This window comes from Chiloscyllium plagiosum, chromosome 9 (genome assembly GCF_004010195.1).
Source record: "Chiloscyllium plagiosum isolate BGI_BamShark_2017 chromosome 9, ASM401019v2, whole genome shotgun sequence".
NCBI classification, from domain to species: Eukaryota; Metazoa; Chordata; class Chondrichthyes; order Orectolobiformes; family Hemiscylliidae; genus Chiloscyllium; species Chiloscyllium plagiosum.
In genome coordinates this window covers 103,671,428-103,689,437 of record NC_057718.1, presented here as the reverse complement: position 1 = coordinate 103,689,437, position 18,010 = coordinate 103,671,428, and the positions used below count along the sequence as shown (strand labels likewise).

At 42.2% G+C, this 18,010-nt stretch overlaps 1 long non-coding RNA gene across 1 annotated transcript; it reads left to right on the top strand.

The window, feature by feature from the left end:
* The first annotated feature begins 861 nt into the window (after window positions 1-861).
* On the top strand, window positions 862-16,975 carry LOC122553122. The gene is made up of 3 exons (XR_006312619.1): window positions 862-941; window positions 8,823-8,912; window positions 16,908-16,975. It is a non-coding gene; the product is annotated as an uncharacterized LOC122553122 (long non-coding RNA).
* Window positions 16,976-18,010: the final 1,035 nt, after the last annotated feature.

Below are 18,010 nucleotides of genomic sequence, written 5' to 3'. Positions count from 1 at the left end.
GATACCACGTGACTTCACCTTTTGTATCAATCTGCCATGAGGAGGGATGCTGCTCGTTTGAAGAGCCAGTGCAGGCATGATGGACTGAATGGCCTCTTTCTGCACCATAACAATTCTGTGACCTAGACCTAGACATATTTAGATTAGATTAGATTAGATTAGATTCCCTACAGTGTGGAAACAGGCCCTTTGGCCCAACAAGTCCACACCGACCCTTCGAAGAGTAACCCTCCCAGTCCCATTTCCCTCTGACTAATGCACCTAACACTATGGACAATGTATCATGGCCAATGCACCCAGCCTACACATCGTTTGTTCTGTGGGAGGAAACCAGAGCACCCAGAGGAAACCCATGTAGACACGGGGAGAATGTGCAAACTCCACACAGACTGTCGCCCGAGGCTGGAATCGAACCCGGGACCCTATTTAAATGCAGAAATCATTCTATACCTTTGTAGTTATGATGTTCTTATTGCTGAAATTAATTTTAACACAATCATCTCTTGTAGCATTCTCCAAGATAGTATATTATTAATCATTGAACCTAGGTACTGCTGCCTTATATAAATATTTGGTGATGACTGTTATTACTTCCACATATTCCACTTGCTAACTAGCTATCTTTGGGCATCCACTTAGTGACTAATTGCTCACAGGAACAGCATCCAGTCCTTCCTAACATTGTTCTTTTAAGGAATTTTGCCTTTGCCTTGTAGCTTTACATGGTAATTCCTCAATGGCTTGCCCGATGAACAGCAAGATAAAAATGCTACCTTGGTATCTGACTATTTTCTCTTCCCACGGTAGCCCCCGCCACACTCCCCCAGACACCACCGTTTCTATCTGTCACCAAAGAGTCTGAAAAGCGAAGGACAGCAGCTGACGCTGGCTGTGGTCAATTTGACCACGAGGAAAGAATGAAAGCTGTGGAACTCCTGGAGGTAAGAGGCAGCTGCTTTATTCCTTTGCCTTCCACACCCACAGGAGTTGATTCTCTGACAACACAACAGAGCTCATTAAATCAAATCCCACTGACGGGGCGAAGGAATGTAAATGAGCCCCTCTTACTGAAGTACATGTACACACTAGTAGGCTCACTGTATGTGGCTTTTAAAGCTGGGTGGTAAATGTATTTGTGACCTTAAGGAGCAGGGCTGTTAAATTGACCTTGGTTACTTAACTGAAACTGTATACGTGTAAATCCAGTGTAAATCCCTTTCCTTTTACAACTTCTCTCCCACTGGAGTTTAGATCACAAGAAGGTTTTATAAGAAGCAATGATTCATTTTTGGATAAAGAGCACTGACACCAGAAATATATTTCTATTTGAAATTTTGGTAATTTAAGCTTTGAAAAATATGCTTGAAGTGACTTAACGAGGGTGATGTAATCAACATGAGCAAATGATGGTAATATCTCAGTCTGACTCAATGCTGGAGAACAGTAATGAATGTAAGTGCTTTTTTTTTTGATAGTTGGAGTGCTTGTTTGAAGTGTTCGGAACCTGGAGGGAATGACATCTTAAACAAATATTCATTTGAAATTTGGCGAGTTCTATTTCATTATATCATTGATTTGTTAATTCAGTACACCAGCCACTCATTTTACAGAGCATTGACAACTTGAACATATTTCAGGAGATGTGGGTGGAGGTAACAACATGGAAAGTTGTGATTTGGTTCTAAAGACCTAACCACTCAGTTTTCCTCCGCCAGCAGAGGTGAAGAGTACTTCGCCCTCTTTTTTCCAGGATAGCAGCAGCTAAACAGTTTCCTGTTGTTTTTTCAGTTGTGGGACGTGGGCGTTGCTGGCTGGGCCAGTATTTATTGCCCGTCCCTAGTTGCTCCCTTGAGAAGGTGGGGGTGAGTTGCCTTCTTGTACTGCAAAGGCCATGTGCTGTGGGTAGACCCACAATGCCCTGAGGGAGGGAATTCTAGGACTTTGACCCAGTGACAGTGAAGGAATGGCGATATATTTCCAAGTCAGGATGGTGAGTGGTTTGGAGGAGAACATGCAGGGGATGGTGTCCTTCCAAATGGAACTGGTCGTGGGTTTGGAAGGTGCTGTCTCAGGAACCTGGGTGAATTTCTGTAGTGCATCTTGTAGATAGTACACACTGCTGCTACTAACTGTCACGAGTGAAGGAAATGGACAGTTTTTGTTTAGATTACTTACAGTATGGAAACAGGCCCTTCGGCCCAACAAGTCCACACCGACCCGCCGAAGCGCAACCCACCCAGACCCATTCCCCTACATTTACCCCTTCACCTAACACTATGGGCAATTTAGCATGGCCAATTCACCTAACCTGCACATCTTTGGACTGTGGGAGGAAACCGGAGCACCCGGAAGAAACCCACGCGGACACGGGGAGAATGTGCAATCTCCACACGGTCAGTTGCCTGAGGCGGGAATAGAACCCGGGTCTCTGGCGCTGTGAGGCAGCAGTGCTAACCACTGTGCCACCCACATTGTTGATGTGGTGACTATTAAGCGGGCTGCTTTGTCCTGGCTGGTGTTGAGCTTCTTGTGACTGGAGCTGCACCATCCAGGGAAGTGGGGAGTACTCCATCACACTCCTGACCTGTGCTTTATTTTTGGGGAATCAGGCGGTGAGTTACTCACTGCAGGATTCCCAGCCTTTGGCCTGCTCTTGCAGGTATTGTGTTTATGGGGTGAGTCCGTATCAGATTTCGCTCAATGGCAATCATGAGAGGGATAGCCCAATGAAAACGTTGGCTCTGCATTTCATGATGTGCAGAAACTGCAAAGTGTAAATGGAGTCTTCCAAACCTTTGGCTAGTTCTATTGCTGTCTGTCTGACACCTATCAGCTGCAGTTGGCAAGCATTATGTGCCCCACTCCGCTCCCCCTCCCACCTTCCTTTCACTGTATTTTCCCCCAACACAACCCCATCCTACCAGCCCCACGCTTTCCCCTCTCCCTATGCTGGTGATGTTGCAGTACACAGAGAATTGTGCAGAATGAGTGTAGGCAAGGAGTCATCTTCTAATTTCCCAGAATGCTTTCTTTGGTCTCCAGGAGGTTGGTGGAGATTCCAGATTGCAGCAGTCTCCCAGCTACTCCGGGAGGATTGGCAACTATCTACGCAGAATAGTTCTTTTTCTTTACTTTTAATCTGTGAACCTCATTCAAAAAAGAACGATTGAATTGAACCATCAAATTATGCACGGTTTGTAAAATGAGACATATTCTTAGTGTTCCTCTCAAGCCTTGAAGTGATTCCAAAAAAGTGAGCCACTACTTTACTCAATAAGGCAGGTCGAGAAATTATTTTCCTCTGTTAGTCCACATTGAGTGGACTGAACTTCTTAAAAATGCTCTTTATTTACTCCTTTCAATTATTTTCTGTTCTTTTCTGCTTCCCTCTCCTCCACTGCTTGTAATGTGCATGACTGGATGATGAGAACTTACCCTGTTTACAAACTCGCCATCTCAAGAACTTTTCAAGTTCTCCACCTTTATGTTGGATGGGAACTTGGGGCTGGATTTCGAAAGCATCTTGGCTGTCAGCAGCGCAGTGTCATGTGAATTGAAGATCATAATCCCAAAGGGGGTCGCTGAGAGATTTTATTACATCAAAGGTGCTCTATGAATGTGAATTGTTGTAGCTGAGAACTCTGTCCTGGGGTCCTGTGACAATATTTATCTCCCAACTGACATCATTGGATTCACTGTTAGATTATTAGGTTATCACTTATCGATTGCTATTTGCAGGAGTTTCCTGCAGACACATTGGCAGTCATATTTCTACATCACAACAGTGGTTTTCAGTATTTGGTACACCTGAAGTCCATGTGTTGAGCTGTTGGGAAAGAAGAAGCAGATAGATAGTCAACTTTAAAGGGTCAAATGTAAGGTAAAGTCACTGTAGTCCCACTCCCTCGTTAAAGACATATAAGCAGCGGTATTTTAACCTGAGGGTGATCACGTCTTAGAAGAGGGGAGAGTTTGGGAGGGACAGTAAACTTTACACTAACCTCCGCTGGTGTGGGAATTGAACCCACAAACCAGCCATCTAGGCTACTGAGTTAATGCATTGTGCACTGAATGACTAGTTTACACAGTTTTGCAATGTAATTTCCAATGTAAATGCTTGGCTGAGCTCCAAATCCCAATAATAGATTTAGCTTGAGACTGGTTGCTTAGTTAGCTGGGATGGGGGTTGGTGCTGTTTTTTATTGACAGTTTTATGAGCAGTTAATAGTATTAAAATCTTTTGAAGTGGATTTTGAATATCTTTGTTTTTCTTGATAGATGTATGAACACTTAAGATGGGCTGGTGTTTTTCAACCAATTTAGGATTGTGTAAAATGGTTGAACAGATATAAGGACACTCTGAGGCATCCTCACCTGATGGCCTTGGCACCCATCTGTCACCTCTAGTTCTCTTTTGGTTGCCCCAGGAGGTCCTGACTCCAGTCCAACTCTGTCCTACTGGGGAAAATAAAATATTTCTCCTAGTTTTCAGGAAATGGTCCAAACATATGAAAATCCAGTCCATGGTTAAAACTGAATGTCTAATTTGAAAGACAGTAGTCATACCACTGTAGCACAGTAACCCTAACAGTTCAGCTCTCCCGCAACACTGCACTGCAGGAGCTGCCTTAATCATTGTCCTTATGTTTTAGTGCATCGTAGCTCTGTGTAAGTGTTTGAGACTATGTGGGATATTGCCAGGGTTGGAGGGTTTGAGCTATAAGGAGAGACTGAGGGGTGGCCTTATAGAGGTTTATCAAATCATGAAGGGCATGGATAGGATAAATAGACATGGTCTTTTCCCTGGGTGGGGGAGTCCAAAACTAAAGGGCATAGGTTTAGGATGAGAGGGGAAAGATATAAAAGGGACTAAGGAGCAACTTTTTAATGCAGAGGGTGGGGTCTGTGTGAAAATGAACTGCCAGAGGAAGTGGTGAAGGCTGGTACAATTACAACATTTAAAAGGCATCTGGATGGGTATACGAATAGGAAGGGTTGAGAAGGCTATGGGCCAAGTGTTGGAGAATGGGACAAGATCAATTTAGGATATCTGGTCGGTATGGACGAGTTGGACTGAAGGGTCTGTTTCTGTGATGTACAGCTCTATGGCGCTATGACAAATGGAACCCTACAAGAAAGATTAACATTGCCCCAGTGTTTTTTACAATTGGAAATTCCTGTATTGGTCACACTCACGACTGTAAACCAAATATTCTGAAGGTTTCAGAGACAACAGGAGGAGCAACAGGACAAGAAATCACTTGAAATCTAATAGAGGATGAGGTTAAAAATCACACAACACCAGGTTATAGACCAACAGGTTTAATTGGAAGCACGAGCTTTCGGAGCGCTAGTGAAAACTACTGCTTCCAATTAAACCTGTTGGACTATAACCTGGTGTTGTGTGATTTTTAACTTTGTCCACCCCAGTCCAACACTGGCATCTCCAAATCATAATCGGATGAAGGCATTAAAGTTGGATGCTGGAGATTCTAGTGGAAATTAGTGGATGAATCAATATTGTCATATTAGAGGAAGTGGCAATAGAATTTACATTGAGAAAGTGGGATTGCAGGCTTATTTTTAACATTAGTTAAATGAACTTATGTTGATTCGGTGTCTTTTATATTCACAGGATGTCCCAAAACCTTCACAACTAATGAGGTACATTTTTACATGTACCCATTGCTACAATATAGGAAATGTTACAGTCCATTTGCACACAGCAATCTCCCACAGGGATGACCAGGTTTTGTGATATTAATTGAGGGATAAACAACGATTAAGGACACTGGCAAGAACTCAACCACCCTTCTCTAAAATGGTTCCAAAAACCATTTTGATGACCACTTGAAACACTGACAGATTTCAGCTCAGACCTTGGGGCAATTCCCATAGCGTGGACAGAGCATTGGCTAGCTAACAGGAAACAGGGAGTTGGGATAAATGGGTCATGCTTCGGGTTGACCAGTAGTAACTGGTGGGGTGCCAAAGGGACCAGGGCTGGGACCGTCACAATTTACTATCTATCCTGATGACACGGCTGTAGGAACTGACTGCACTGTAGCCATATTTGCTGATGACACAGAGATAGGAAAGAGAGTAGCTTGTGAGAAGGGTAGAAAATATTTGCAAAGAGATATAAATAGGTTAACTCATGAGGAATAAATTGGCAGATGGATATAGTGTGGGAACATGTGAGGTTAGACAGATTTTTGATTGACAGGTTTACCAGCAGGAGAGTGGGCTTGAGACCACAAGCAGATCATCCATGAGGTGGAGCCAGTTTGAAGGGATGACAGGATGTTCTAACCTTATACCTTCTCAACTGTAGGATAGCATCTACAAAGGGGCAGAATTCCCTTAGCATTACACGAAATGACAGCCTAGATTCTTGCACTGAAGTCCTGGAGAGCGACTTGAACCTCTGATTCATGGAAAGTAGTGCAAGTTACAACTGGCAGCATGGGTCTGTGTGGAGGGGTCAGGGGTCAGAGACGTTGATGGAGCAAAGAGACTGTGTAACAAAAGGGTGATAAGATAGCAGCCATTGTCAATTCCACTGAAGACAAAGGTGTCAAGGTCACCATGAGATTCCTTGATGATCTAGAGAGCTGCAGTCTACACCCAAAAGGAGTGAGAAACAAGCTGAAGAGGAGAAAGAGAAACAATAAAAATGAACCATTCAAAAGAGAGAAGGCAAAGGATACGGGGAAGAGGAGAGACTCAGCAGCACAAGGATACTACAAGAAGCGAGGAACAATTGTATTGTGAGACTAGCTGCGAATGGAGGGTGACCAACAGCCTGTGCACTTTCCTGATTTTGATGCTTACGTCTACTCTAGTCAGGAAATCAATCTTCTAACAGTTCAGAGATTTCTCACATTCTTGAGGGAAATATCTAGTTTCATGTCAGCTGTCAATACGGTGTTGCTGAATTTTAGCTCTTGTGAAAGGTGACCTGTTGGCTCAGTGGTTAGCACTACTGCCTCATTGCACCAGGGACCTAGTTTTGATTCCACCCTTAAATGACTGTGTGGAGTTGCCACATTCTCCCCGTGTCTGTGTGGGTTTCCTCCGGGCGCTCCGGTTTCCCTCCACAGTTCAAAGATATGCAGGTCAGGATTGGCCATGCTGGGTTGTCCCATAGCGTCCAGGGATGTATAGGCTGGGTGGGTTAGCCATGGGGAAAAGCAGGGGATAGGGTGGGGGAGGGGGGGGGGGTGGTGCTGGATCTGGATGGGATGCTTTTCAGTAGGTTGGTGCAGACTTGATGGGCCAAAAGGCTTCTCTCGACACTGTAGGGATTCTATGCAATGATCTCCACCTGCCTCTGCCAATGACTTGCAAAATTCACCAGACCCTATTAATCCATGTTAACCCTTATATTTCAATGCTAGCTCCTTCACACATAGTGAGCACATCCATTTCCCTTTTATTTCAAATACTGCTTAGAGATCATTGGCCTGCTGTTCAGGACAAAAGTAATTCACACTGGGTTTCACCATAAACAGGAAATTAACTCCATTTATTGCAAGCAAACCTTTTCCTAATAAATGGAAACAAAACATTTACTGCAATGCGACTTAAGCTCTCCCCCTTTAAAAGTCCAAATACACACACGTTAATAGTTAATTTGACATAGAAATAGTTAATTTGACACAAATACTGTAGGTGGAAAAATATTGATGTGGAAAAGCAATTCTGTAATTTTAGAGTTCAGACCACAAGGGTGGTTATGCTGTTTCTCAAGGTTTGTCTGATTTTTTTTGTGTGATTGTAACACAAGGTAACTTGCAAGCAATGATCAAATTTTTTTTATTAATTGGATGATCAGATAGACCTAAGTCTTTTTGTGTATCAGGACTCCTTACTTTCAGAATCTTCATGTTTTGTCTTTTTCACTCGCAGTGAGCGATGGTGAGAGATGTTCCTCGTTTGCAAGCTTCTGGTTATCTCTACAAGAACTGCACTCACAGGTCTATAACAAACTGTAGCTTGACCAATCCAAAGGCTGTCATTAGGCAGTATTTCCTGAACTCAAAGATTCCTAGTACCACTCTGTCTCATAAACTGTCTACCTCACTGCTTCAAAAAGTAATAATTTTGTATAGCTAAAGCATATATCATATAAACCCACATTATTTTCAAGTTGCAATAATGCTCCTGGTACCTTTGCTTATTTGGGAAAAATGTTTATTTTCCCATTTATAGTCTAAAATGAAAGAAAAATATGTGGCCTCTTACAGTCAAATAAAAATTAGAATGATTACTTCACCCTTGGGAAGGCAGAGAACCTTCTCCAGACATTGTGGCCAGTCGATCAACTGAGAAAAAGAAATGAAACTCAGTCACGGAATATTTGGAGATGAACAGCAACCATTATTTATAGTTGTGATCACCGCAGTGTGAAGGAAGTTCTGTGCTTCATGAGTACTCAGAAGTTCCTGATCAGATACTAGCACTAATATATTCTTGTTGTGTTATTTATAATGTACGACCTCTAATGGATTTTAAATGGCAGGGTCAAAATTCTTTGGAAGTGATCAGAAATCCTTTACATTTAAAAAAAAAGCAGCATATTTTATTTAAATAGAAACAGAACATGCTGAAATTCAGCGGGTCGAACTGCATCTGTGAAGGGGGAAAGAGTTAACATTTTGAGTCCAATATGACTGTAAGCATTAACTCTGTTTCTCTTACTACAGGTCCTGCCAGGCCGGCTGAGATTCTCCACCACTGTCTGTTTTTAGCTCTCATCTCCAGCATCCGCAGTACTTTGCTTGATTTGATCATGTTGTTCTTGTTGATCTCCTTTCTAGGGATGTTTAATGACTCTGCTCCTACAACATTCATTTGTTCAGGGTTATGCAGGCTGTGCCACGCACTGAGCTCCTTTCCGCTGTCGAAAGGTAAGTGTCTGTCTAAACTTTGTGTTTGCCAGTTTACTCCTGTTGATCCCACATGCAATACCAAATTAGCAAAGCAAACCTGGATGGAATTCCATCAGGAATTCTGAATTAATCAGTCTCTTACAGGCTTTTATCTCTGAGTCAGGTGGGTTCAAATCCCACCCACTCCGCAGGTGTTTCATAACATCTCTGAATGGGTTGATGCAGAAAATGTTGAATCAAGTCTCCTGACCCTTAAGTCCTTGGAAGCATGTTTAGGTTATAAACTGGCCAATGTGCATGTGGATTTCACAATGTACATCGCAGCACTTGGATCTGAAGTGTTAAACATTACATTGGAATTCAGCAATGTTAGGTTGTGAGCTGTCTGAATTCTTGAATGAGGAATTGAAAGTCACAAAACTGTAGCCTCCCCTGTTGTTTTCTGTATGGATCATCTACAAGTCATACTTTAAAGGCTTAGCTTGACAATGATCCATGACACTAAACGATCTTCAATGTTTTCCTGGTATCGTGATTGGAACAAGCCTGGCTTGCTAAAGAGTGTTGATGTTGTCGGTTAAATGAACTGGTGTGCAGTGCGGTGATTGTTAGCAACACAGCTCGCGTGATTCTCCAGGACTTAATTCATTACTTGCGTATACTTCCTTCCCTTGCAGAGCAGTGCTCTGAACTGAAGACTGTGCATGCCCCATTGACAGTGTCAAATGTTCTACTCCCATTCTCAAGCCACGGTTCCTGTCCAAGGATCAAATGTGCGGATTTTTTTTTAAATGCTAAAGTTTGATGTGGCTGAATGGTTGCCTATAAAACACTTTAATCCCTAACCCTGTAATGTATTTAATTTCACACTGACTGATGGCATTGCCCCTGAAAGGATTACAGCAGGGGGCTACCATTTTCACACTCATACTAGAAAAAGCCAGATATAGTTGAGGCTTCGAATCTAAGTGGGAGCCAGGGAGGGAAAATAACTATGCCATTGAACAGGGAAAGAAGCAAATTGTCTCAGCTTTTGAAGGTTTCTTTTAAAATAAATCCATCATTTCTGTCTTTTAATATGTCTAAAAGCAGACGTTTTGATTTTGAGACCTTTTGCCAAATGCTCCGAAAGGACCTTCTGGCTGATTTTTTAATTCAGGGATTCGATCATTATATCTCATTCAGGCCATTCAGCCCCTCGAGCCTGTTGCAGCATTCAGTGAGATTGTGGCTGATTTGTGGCCCAGCTGCATCTGGATCATATCCCTTAATACCCTTTGCTTAACAAAAAAATTATCTATCTCAGATTTAAAGTTAACAATAAACAATCCTATTCTCTTGTGAACTCCTCTGGATTCACTTGCTTTTCCGTATCTCTCAGAATTATGTACAATAACATACTTCAGCCATTCCACAAGAAGAAACAAGGCAGGTTTTCCAAGCGTGCAATAACCTGAAGGTTGAATGACCTGGGATGCCCTCAGAGATCAGCTTGCACACCGTCTAACATCTTCTCAGCAGTGTGTGTTTGCTAATGAGGGAAATATTAATATGACTTTCTTTCATTCTGAAGGGGGAAGAAAGTCAGCTTGAGTTTCATTGTGTTTTGGTTTGGAATAGGCTCATGTTCCTGAGGAGCTGCAATGTTAGGGCAACTTTGCCTCAAATCAGTCAGTACCTCACATTACAGGGTCAGTGGACTACTGCCTGTCACACTGAGACTGAACAGTAGCTTGTTTTGTTTTGAATTGCTGTATCCTCTCATTTTCTACAAACAAACCATAACCAGCTCATCTCCCTGTCGTGTTCATTCCTTTAAACGGCACAAACCATAGCTCACAGTTTTTCCTGTTGACCTCTCCCCAACAGAAAATTCAGGCAAAAAATAATATTTGGGATAATAAAAGTGAGCAAGAGTTTTATGCTGCTTTCTTTGCTTTTCAAACAAAAAAAAGAGATAGTTTATTCTTTGGACTTTAGTTTCGGCAAGAGCTGAGGATGTTAGAAGTCATCAAAGATATGCCTGGGATAGACAGTGTTAATTCTTCCATATCTAAGCCTCTTTGCAGTATAACTCCCTTTGTCTCCTGCCTCTAGTCATTAAACACTAATCCTATCACCCTTCGTAATCCTCAGCAGTGGAGACAGAGTTTAGTTTGCTAAACTGTCTTTGTTCCTTTCCTAATAGACAGACTGACATTTTTGTCAGAAGAAGTCACATTCACTGCACTCTATGCAGCTTTCTAATGAAGTGCCATTAATGAATCTTTTCCACCCTTCACACGGGGTGAACGGATTTCAATCGGTTTAGCGCTAAGAAGGGAGATGCATTGTAATTTTATTGGTCTTTGCAAAGAATTGTCAAGACCTCAGCAACAAGACTACTGCAGCCTGTAGTCATTAAGACACTCCTCAGTTTTAATTACACAGAGTTTGCAGAAGAAAAGGTTCTGTTCAAACCAACAGAGCTTCATAAACCATGGGCAGAATCTGAAGAATTTTAGCCAAAATAAAAGAAATGAATGAATCTTTTAACAGTTTGTGCTGGAGCAGTCTGACTTTCAATGATTTAAATTATAGCATGGAATTTAATTCAAGAGTACATATAACCATTGAAAACTTTATTAAATTATAACTTTAACGTATTGCATATTTAAAATCTCATGACAGATCCAGTAGCTGATTATAATCAGTTATCCAATAGTTTGCAGAACAGTTGTCTTCTGAGATGACGTTAATAAAGTTTGACCAATGTAAATTTAAATCATGTCCCAATTGTACTGTCATGGATGCACCAGCTCAGTATTGACCCTCCCTCCTCAAAACTACACTTGGACAACTGAAAAGATTTTTGAAAAGATTTTTATTTCAAAAATATATTTCATTCATAAAAAGGTTACTCTACTCTCTAACCATTTGTCTCAGCCTTAGGGACTGTGGTGTTGAACTGTTAATTTTTTTTCTTTGTTTTTCTAACTTTCAGTAAGAAGAACTGTAATGTTTCACTTTTTAATCTTGTTTTCTTTACCTTTCTGCTTTGTACCAAGGTTCTGTACCTAGATACCATTGTACCTAAATGGCATGATAGGTGGCAACTTGTAGACTTTTCATTTTACTCACGTGAGTTCATGTAACAATAAAAACTATTTCAAATTCACGATACCTTTCCTCCTGCTGGATGCTTTTGCCTATCACACTGGTGAATCCTTCCATCTCCAACACACTTTCCCAAAACCCATCTTGAAAGCTGACATTCCACTTCATGAAAAAGGCTCTGCTTCCCAAACACTATTCCTAAGACTTCCGAATCCTCTTCAAGCTCCACTTCTGCTCTTCCAGAGTTTGCCTTTATCCGGTTGCTTGATCACCAAGTGTGCCAACAACACTGCGTCTTTATATAGCACCCTTAATATAATTCAAAGTTCCCAGCAGAGTTACTCAGCAGATTGTGACACTGAGCCCTGTAACGGTGATGATCAAAAGCTTGGTCAAGGAGGGAGGTTTTAAGAAGCATCGAAAAGGAGGTGGTCAATAGGTTTAAGAAGGAAATTTCAGGGCTTACTGCAGAGCTTCCCAAAGTGGAGGTCATGACCCCAAGTGGGGTCATGAGCTGAAAGGTTAAGGTCACAATCTCCAAGGTAGCACTGGCCAGTCAATGTGGAGTTCTACTTCAGTGAATCCTGCACGGAGAGACAGCACCTTCACTCCCACTTATACAGAACACACCGCCGCGCCCCCCCAACTCTAACAGGTTTCCCTCCATCCCTACCCCCACCATAGTTCTTACGTAGGGGAATTTTTCACTGTCAACATAGCTTTGGTCGACTTCAAATTTCCAGATATTATGACTTAGGAGATCAGCCAGGACAGCGTTGATACTGTGAAAAGAATCTGAAAAATCTGAAAATCTGACTGCAAATAGACTGAGGCAAGCGTAGACCTGGGTGCAATGCCAGGGATAGGGTGGGTACATTGGGATCTAGTAATCTGCACCCAGGCCTCCCTGCAGCCTCCTACCCAGAGTGTGGGGAGAGTCGCAGTGCTGGGTGTGAGATGGGGGGAGGGGTCTGAGGGATTGGGGGCAGGATTGGGGCAGCTGTGCTCGGCTCAGAGGAGGGGATGTTGTGCTTGGATCAGGGTGGGGTTAGTGGCTTGAGCCAGGAATGGTGCTGGGCTCTGTGACTTCTTTCCCCATCCCCAACAGGGGGTTGTGAAAGTGGAAACAATTAGTCTTTGTGGAGTCATTAACATACAGTCAGAACCTTATGTAGGGGCCAGGTCCAGTTCCAACGGTACAATTATATTGATTCAACATCAGCCAGTTAGCAGAATGAGGGATGGTGTCAGCAGCTCCTGAGAAAGAGTTTGTGTCAGGGACAACAATATTTTGGGTATTCACGATATTTAATGATTGTGGTCTTGTTGAATGGAGTATGGTTTCAGAGCTGAGTGGATCATCTGGTCAATTGGGAGTTATTACAGTTCAGTGTGAAAATATTTAGTCTTGACATTCTTGGATGAGTGAGGGGTTTCTGATCGCTACTCAGAGGGCGGGGGAGAGGCAGATGGGTTTGGGATGGGATTGAATACTATTTCAGTAACAGGCTCTTGAGAATTAATAATAATATTCTGAAGTTCATGCAGTTCTCTTTCATCCACTTGTTGCTAAAATCGCCCCAAGCAGCACATGTCAGGCTCACACATCATGAATGTGTGTGACATCACCTCCCAACTTCAGGGCTGTACAAGTCACTGCTCTTCTGCGCGATGGAGCTTACGGGAGTAAATTGGTGGGAAAATTGGAAAATGGATAAAGATAAAAGTCTTACCTTGCAATTACTGCTCAAACATGGCATGTACCAAAACTGCTGAAGGCGTTCTGACTTACTTTTATAAAAAGCCATACACAAATTAATAACATCATAAACAGGTTATGTTGCCTGTCCAGATATCATGCAGATGACAACTGTTCTAATGTATATAGTGCACAGCTAATTAGGCCATTGAAATAACTCCAAGGTTTGGCAAAGTAGGAGGGATATATTCAACTCCTGAGTAGTGAGTCAGTGGAACAAGAATATTAGAGCTAGGAGCAGGAGTGGGCCATTCAGCCCCTCATTTTCTCCTCGCCCCTCGAGCCCGCTGCACCATTTAAAACGATCATGGCTGATCTCATCGCAGCCTCACCTCCACTTTCCTGCCTGCTCTCCATAACCGTTCATTCTATTACTAATCTGTCTAGCTCCTCCTGAAAATTACTAAATGTTCCAGCATCCACCACACTCTGGGGAAGTGAATTCCGCAGATTCATGACCCTTTGAGAGAAGTGATTTATCCTAATCTAGGTTCTAATTCTGCTATCCCTCATCCTGAAACTATGACCTCTTGTCATAGATTGCCCCACAAGGGGGAAGACTCTTTCTGCGTCAATGCCCTTTAGATATCTCTCAATTAGATCTCCCCTCATTCTTCAAAACTTCAATGAGTATAGGCCTAAACTGCTCAATCTCTCTTCAAAAGACAAACCTCTCATCTCTGGAATCAATCTAGTGAACCTCATCTGACCTGTCGTCAATATGACCACATTCCTCCTCAAGTAAAGGGACCAAAATTTCTCCAGGTAAGTGAGCCTCCAATATCAAAAGTTGCAGCAGCCCATGTTAACCTTCTTCCACCAACTAACCTTCTAAAACAAATACATGGGTGCTTTTAGCTAGCATAGGATAAGCACTCGTCCACATCCCCTCTGAGTTTGCTGACTTTCATTTCTTCATTGGCTCCAGTCAAGCAAGGTCTCACCTTTAAAATACTCGTCATTGTTTGCAAATCCTTCCAGGGTGTCTGTAATCAGACCCTACAGATCTTGTAGCCACTCAGCACCTCTGAGATATTTCTGCTTGACCGATTCTACTTCCTTTGCTGATAGCCCCGCCCCCTGCCCCTTGGCACCTTCCCCTTTCTTTTTAAAACATTCCTCAACACCTTTCTCTTTGAGCAAGCTTTCTGTCAACTCTCCTAATATTCATCTTTTTGTGGGTGGTGTCAAGTTTTGTTTGATAATCCCTGCTTGAAGCACCATCCAGAGTTTAATTATTTGAAAGAGGCTACAAAAATGCACAATGGCGTTCTTGTTGGCCTTAGGTTATGTGACTGATTTGATCCTGTGTGCATTTTTAAACCTTATGATCGATATTTAAAGTCCATAATTATGAAAGAAATGGTTTCTCCTTGATATCCCAATGCTGAAACAATATTGACAAAGTTTGGTGTCTAGAGTGAGTTTCACCTTCCCCCTTTAGCTGTCCTGTTTTCTGTAAAGCTCAAAGTCTCGAGATGACAGAATGATCACAAATCTGATGACCAGCTTTTTTTTTGTCTTGGAGTCTGTGTAAGAATACAAGAATGTTAAAAACATCTCCTAAAAGCTATGTTCAAATCTGAGACAAGCAGGAGCTGTGCAGAGGTTAGGAATTGTATTGCGGGAAGTCATCTTTTGACACAATGGAAGGTAACTGAGCTTCTTGAAGGCAGTTTCAGTCATTGAGAAATGTGTGAATTTCATTTGGGGGTCAGAGAGAAAGGTGAGAAGAAGGCCAACAGATGACCCTCTTGATATGTGCTTTGGCTTTCTTTGAAGGTCTCTCAAATTCATAGTCATCCACATTTCTCTTTTCAAACATTGTTTGGCCATACTATCTGTGACTTGTGATATTATATCTATCCCACATACCAGCATCAGTGAGCAGGACTGATTTAGCTTGTCCACTTCTTCATTCACTTTCAAGAGACAAGACCAGTGTTTTTGATAAACACATTTTGTCGGCACACTACAATTGCTTTAAGTATTAAGGGTCTGCAAAGTAGCAACTGAATATATAGCAGTCCAACAGAAATTCAGAAACAGAAGGCTTAACTTGACTAAGTATCTTGACTTCTTTAAGAAAGGAATGTCCCTATTGCATCAATTAACACAGCAATAATATACTTCAAACAAAACCACTCGTCCAAACTCACAATCACTTCCATCTAGAAGGACAAGGACAGCAGATACATGGGAACACCACCCCCTGCAAGTTTCCCTCCAAGCCACTCATCATCCTGACTTGGAGATATATCACCGTTCCTTCACTGTCACTGGGTCAGAATCCTGGAATTCCTTCCCTAAGGACATTGTGGGTATGTGGACTGCAGCAGATCAAGAAGGCAGCTCACCCCCACCTTCTCAAGGGGCAACTCGGGACAGGCAATAAATACTGGGCCCAGTCCACATCCCACATCCCATGGGTGAATGAAAAAAACCCTCGTAAAGATACAGAGCAGAAACATCTCTTACCAGATCACAAGACGGTTATGTTCATGACCTTGGAAACTTGGGAATAGATGGAATCCAGGCAAATAGTACCACAAATGTGTATTTATGGAATGCCTTCAGCATAGCAAACTGTTGTGAGAGATTTCAAAGGAGAGTTATGAAACAATTAGTTGGCACTCTGTCACCAAGCTACTGTTAGAAATGACCATTCTAATGCACCACAAACTTGAGGTCATCCAAATCCCTGCCCTCCACATTGTAACATGCATCAGGTTATATGCAGCCAACCCCCAACTGGTATGAAGTTGAAGGAGTCTACTGTACCTGTTTTGAAAGCTGTTTTGCACTGAGAGCTTACAGACACCTGTCATGTGACTGACTAGCAGTCTCAGAGTGCACTGGAAAATTGAAAATATGTAGCATTTGGCTGAGAAACGAATACCTAAGTTTTGGTTGCTGTTTTGGCAACCATTTGAATTGAAGCAATCAGTTTAAATTATGCCCCAGGATATTAAAAACTAATTGATTTTGAATTTGTTGCTTTGCCAATGTTGAACCAATGAGATGATCCGATGCTAGGTGTATAAAGAAGCAGACATTTTGACAGTTAGAGAGTGAGACCAACTGCCATCGACAGAGTAACTGCGAGCAAAACATTCTTTATCAAAGGGACATTTTTTTCATATGAAACATCTTTGCAGGAAAAGACTGAAGACAACCCAAGGAGATCTACAGCCAGAGGGAGCCAGACATCAACCACAACAGCTACCCCCTGCGGGGTTTTGAAATGAAGATGATGTAATTTTAATGCAGGTTTTTATCAGAACAGTATATTGTTATAGAGTGGGAGGATGATAACAAACAGTTAAGTGAAAGGGGGGCTCAGAGTTGTAAATAATGTTGTTTAATGTTCACTTTGAAACTTAAAGATAAATTGATATTTCTTCTTTAAACAGTGGAAGTTGGGAGTTCTTTGTCATTCATACTTTAATAGATTATGTTGTGAGATGAGCTCTTCTGGCTGTTTGGTTTGATTAGCAGCGGGGTTCACCGCCATGTTGTAACAGTTTGGGGGCACGGGTCCGTGATTTGGACAGGTTTAGACAGATCCAGTCTGAGATTTGGACAGATGTGAACAGATTTGTGGTAAGAAAGATACCAGAAGATTTAAACATTTGCCAATTAGTGTCCTAGATCTTTAAATAAAATGTAGGTGAGACAATTTGTTAATTTTGGTTACATAGAACATTATTGAAGAGGTACATAGAGGAGTTACATAGAATATTACAGCACAGTACAGGCCCTTCGGCCCTCGATGTTGCGCCGACCTGTCATACCAATCTGAAGCCCATCCCACCCACACTATTCCATGTACGTCCATATGCCTGTCCAATGACGACTTAAATTCACTTAAACTTGGCGAACCTACTAATATTGAAAGCAAAACATTCCATACCCTTACTACTGTCTGAGTAAAGAAACTACCTTTGACATCTGTCTTATACCTATCTCCCCTCACTTTAAAGTTGTGTTCCCTCGTGTTTGCCGTCCCCATACTTGGAAAAAGACTCTCCCTGTCCACCCTATCTAACCCTCTGATTATCTTGTATGTCTCTATTAAGTCACCTCTCAACCTTCTTCTCTCTAACGAGAACAGCTTCAAGTCCCTCAGCCTTTCCTCATAAGACATTCCTTCCATACCAGGCAACATCCTAGTAAATCTCCTCTGCACCCTTTCCAAAGCTTCCACATCCTTCTTATAATGCGGTGACCAGAACTGTACACAATACTCCAAGTGCGGCCG